The sequence below is a fragment of the Callorhinchus milii genome, unplaced genomic scaffold (genome assembly GCF_018977255.1).
Source record: "Callorhinchus milii isolate IMCB2004 unplaced genomic scaffold, IMCB_Cmil_1.0 Scaffold66, whole genome shotgun sequence".
Classification (NCBI taxonomy): Eukaryota; Metazoa; Chordata; class Chondrichthyes; order Chimaeriformes; family Callorhinchidae; genus Callorhinchus; species Callorhinchus milii.
In genome coordinates this window covers 1-5152 of record NW_024704807.1, presented here as the reverse complement: position 1 = coordinate 5152, position 5152 = coordinate 1, and positions in this window count along the sequence as shown.

Here is a 5152-nt window from a genome sequence, read left to right as displayed (position 1 = left end):
AAGAGCTGCAAAATCATTCCCAATCCCCATACTTTCCCGCTCGCAATGCAATTCTTATTTTCCGTTGTAAGTACTATCCAATTCCCTTTTGGAAGTTGCTACCGAATCTGCTGCCACAATTCTAAACCGTAACGAGTCTATCGATTAAAAAAANCGACTGTCTCTTCGTCTCTGCTCTGGTAATTTTTACAATTACTTTCAAGCGAAATAAACTCAAAAGCTGTAAAAGTTTTAATAAAAACATTAATGTTAATACAGTATATCACTGAGTTATGCCCAGATAACCTTCACTGAGCGAAATGGTGCGAAATCTGTGACCAAAGGATCAAAGATGCTATGAAAGACGAACATCTCAAAGCATTAAGCACGATGAAACGTGAAGTTTAGTGACTGTATCTATCCGTCAATTCCCAGTCAATTCACTTTGCTGTATATTCTGTGAAGTGCTCCGTGACGTTATAAGGCGTGGTGTTAAATGTAAGAAGTAATAATATTTACTTCACTCTATCACTACATGAACTGCTCTACCACTTTTTGCTTGTGGTTGGCAATTAGTCACATGTTTCCTCTGAGAGACACAGCAGCAAAGTCTTAATATGTGAAATAGGTCAACTGTCAGGACAAACATCTGTGCTGAGATAGAACCCTTTCGCTGCTCTAAGGAGGTTTATGTACAGTGGTGTAGTTTGACAGTAAAACAGTGTGTGTTCGCACAATGTTTGGCCTATCAGATAGAGACACCGGGAGCACAGTTCCAGTGGATCTCTCCCTCCTCGTATCCAGATTAGTGGTGAAACATTGTGTTGCAAATTCAGCACCGAAAGTTTCCGGGTTAAAATCATGCCTCTGTGTGAGATTCCCTCAGGTGAGACTTCCCTGGATACTGATGGTACCAGAATATGAAAACATTGCTGAAATCAGCAGACAAACTGCTGCTCAGGGTGATAGTCTGGCCTTCAGTAACAGATACTTCCACATGTGATGGTTCACCGCTGACTCTGTTCGCTGATCCTATAGCCAGAGAGAACACTTTATTCATGAGACACAAAGGCCAGGTGTACATTTCCATACTGTTTCAATGGTGAGGGAGAATGGCTTACACATCAGGACCAACAATAAAGAATTGAACAGCTTCAGCTCCATCTATCCAAGTGGGCATCTAAATGGTTTGAACGGAGCTTGGGAGATAAAAGTTTGTGTCTTGAATTGGGCATGGAAACAGATGTGGAAGCAGCAGTCAAAACAGCAGTGATGGGTACTCCTCTGCGTCAGAAGATCGTGTACAGAGGACACTTTTACGGAACAGGACCTTGTATCTGTAAGGTGAAGCTCTTATGCAATGCTGGTAGCTTATCGAAATGTGGAGACCTGGTGCTTTATTGCTGGAAAATCACTTGCAAGCGGGAGACATGGGTTCCATTCTTGGCATGGCGAAATGCTGGGGAACAATCCTTGCTCCACAAACACTCTGTTATATATTTTTTTATAGATTGGTCATTCACTTAATTTATGTTTGTAGGAACTTAGTCTGTCCAAATTCTCTTTCTCCCTCTAATTATAAAAGTTAACTTACTTTAAATTGTTTCATGCGTAGTGCTCTGGGATATTTCCTGCTGTGAAACAAGTTATAACAAAGCTAATTGCTTAATGGTAGAAAGAACAAGGGAATTGTTTAGTGCACATCGTTTCTATAGGTGAGCTTTTAGTGCAATCACAAACCGTAAAATGTCGATTAAACAGTCATCAAAACCTACTGAGATTTGGCGAAAGCCATTCCCAAATCAAGGGTTGAACATCACAGCACGTTTTTGAGGCTGGATTTGAAAAACAGTTCAGGAGCTGGGGGTGGGATTGTGGGAAATGCATTGTGGAAAGTTTGATGGAGGGTGTTCCAGAGTTTCTAGCGTTCAGTATAAGCAAAATATACTTTAAATGACTTGATATAAACTCAACTAGGTGTAAGCTACGGCTGCATATGGGAGCGGGCTTACACCTTAGAGTTGGTAAGGCGAGTGTTTCTCCTTCTCCGCTAAAGCACTCCGTGAAATTTAATGAAACAACAGACATGACTTATTTTCATTTATTTTGTAAATCGAAGTACATCAATAACAGCTGGAACTCTAACTACGCATTGATCGTTGTCTGCCTTTATTGTGCCAGATAATGATGTGAACGTTGAGCTGACAAGTTGATGTCAGGTGATTGTGGTTTCCTGAGTCTGGATACAGACAAATCTGCTCCCCGCACTGCGTAAAGGCCTGACCAAGGTTCTGCACACACTTCAACAGACAGATCATTCCTATGTGCAAAGCGAAGGCAGTTTTTGTACGAGACTTGCAGTGCACTCTATCACTGTGGTGGGATTAAAGGCACAGTAATACACAGCGCTGTCAGACACCACCAGCACAGAGATGGATAAACTAGTGGATGAAATGGATTTGTGCAGCTGAGAAGTGAAACGATTTCCAAATCCTGTTCCTCTGTACTGAATTTCATTCCCAGAATATCTCGCAACTATATACTCTGGCTGCTTGTCTGGGTAATGTCGGTACCAGGAGAGATCGTAATCGCTTAATGTAGTGGAATAAGTACATTCAAAACTCGCAGTTTATCCTTTTCTCTTAACCATCGTGGCAGCTTTCTGACTGACAGAATTCCCATCACAGAGTTCTGTAACAAACATGGATTATATTATTCTTCACGGTTTGCTTGAATTATTTTTCTCAGCTGTTATCCTGATGAGAAAAGTGCTGCACACGTGTAATTTGCTAAAAATGAAATAGTAATAATCAAATTCTTTTACATAGCACATTATCGCATTTTTGAAACTCCTGAAAGCGCTTCACACAGTATGCGGCAAAGATAATTCCTGTGTGTCTTTATTGGGGAAAAGCAGCAGCGAATTGCGCAGTGCATTGAGGCACATTATTTAGTGGAATGAGTTATCAAGTTATCCATTTACACCATTTAAACGACTATTAACTCGGATAAGCGATCCATCAATCTACTAAAAATATTTGAGAAATCATTGCAATTCGGAGGGTGTTATTATCCCATACGATTAAACGGGTGATGAAGCAAATAGTGACCTACATATTGCTGGATAAACAGATGCGTGTGAGTGGAGTGAGGAAACTTGCCAAGATTTTGCCCTGTTCTGTCGGGGAATCGAACCCAGGTCCTGTCGCTTGCGGGGCGAGTGCACTAAACACAAGGATACATGACTGCCTCCGCCAAATGTTGTTAACATAGTGCTAACAATCATCACCGACATTGAATTAGTTCAACACTGTCTCACCTGACATGAAGGATCCCAGCACCAGACAGACAGCAAACAGCCTCATTGCTGCTCGTCAGTCTGTGTGGTCGTGTCTGTGGCATCAGTTTGCTGATAACCCGCAGTGATTGCCGTCATTAGCGGAGCCACAGTCTCACGTCACCTCATTGGCATCTCAGCCGCGTTTCAGTACAATAACCAATTGCTTTGATACAGCGGCTTTCACGAGTCACCGGGGTAGAGAGTCCTCTCACTCAGCTACTATTAACCATGCAAGCTACAGCGCTAACTCGAAGCGTGCTGACAGATGGACAAACAGCGGGAGCGTTTGCGGGACAGCTCTATCAATGGCAAGTTATGTGCATTTTGCTGGCTAGCCTCCAGCAGTTCGCCCGACGTATACTCTGAGGATCCCCTGCCTTGCCTCTGGCCAACGTTAGCCGAATGCTCTCTGAAAATAAGAACGAGGAATGCCGTCCTCCAAGAAGTGTATTGCTTTTCAACAATCTATCTCTGGGTTTTCCGTTTGTAGGTGGCATGCATGGAAGTATCAGTTACGTTTGGAGACCCTGAATCACGGTGATGCCTTTTCTTAGTTGCTGTCCAAAAGAAAACACCACAGAGAGAAAGTGGAATAGCAGTATTTTAAAGAGTTGCAATTCTATCCAGGGGATGGCTTGGAAAGTCGTCTCACTATTCGCATGTAATTTTAATGCAATTTTCGCAACGTCATATAACGGTAAACCAATAATTCTTCGTGGAGTCCTGTAGCTCAGTGGTTAGAGCACTCGCTTTGCAAGTGAGAGACCTGAGTTCAATTCCAGGCAGAGGGCGAACCATGGGCAAGTTTCCTTACTCCACACGCCTAATAATAATCCCTCCAAAAAAAAAACAATAATTAAATTGGTCATTTTCACTCTACGACTGTTTGTGGGACATTGCTGTGCGCAATTGGCTGCCGCGTTCGCCCACAAATATACAGTCAATTCACTTTACAGTGTGTTCTGTGAAGCGCATTGGGACGTCCTCCCGACGTGAAAAGCGCTATATCAAATGCAAGGATTATTATTATTATTATTATTATTGTAATAATAATGTGTCGAGATTCCCAGTGGCTTATATCACCTGAGGCTCCGAGTACAGTAACACACCACGCTGCCAGTCACTGTGAGGCCACAGACACTGAAGCCCCCCTCCCACACGCTAAATCCACGCCTCACAATTATGTTGATCTGTTCTGAGCCCCAAAGGGCAATTTGTCACTATAATAGTTCACGTTGCAACAATGAATTGAGCCAATATTGCCACTGGCAATTGTACATTCTTGTATTTACGTACTATTTACCCAGCAGTATATAGGAATCCCTTGTTATTCGATTGGCGAATCACTTTCCGAGTTAATAATCCCTCCGAAATGTGTTGGTCACTGCTATCCGCCAATCGTCTAACAGATGAGTTAAAAGTTACTGCTATTTAAACAGAGGTGTGCGGAATAAGGAAACTTGCCTATCGTTGCAGTTTAGCTAAATCCGTAAATGATTAGCCGCAAGTTGGCGAGAACCAAGGCTTGACAACTCACACATTATGCTTTGGGGAAACTGTTGCTGTATAACCAGCTAATGCCACATAGTTTCCCGTTTACATTGCCAATTCGTAGCAACTTCTTTCCACAGTATATTTTGCGAAGCCGTTTGAAACATCTCGAAGTTGCAATAGGGCGCTACATTAAATGTAAGGTTCACTTTTATTTCGTTCATTGTTTCCCTCCACGGACTTTTCCGTCACATTTTGCTTGTGGTTGGCATTCAGCCGCGTGTTTCCTCTGAGAGAAACAGGAGCAAAGTAAAAAATGTGAATTAGGTCAACTGTCAGCAT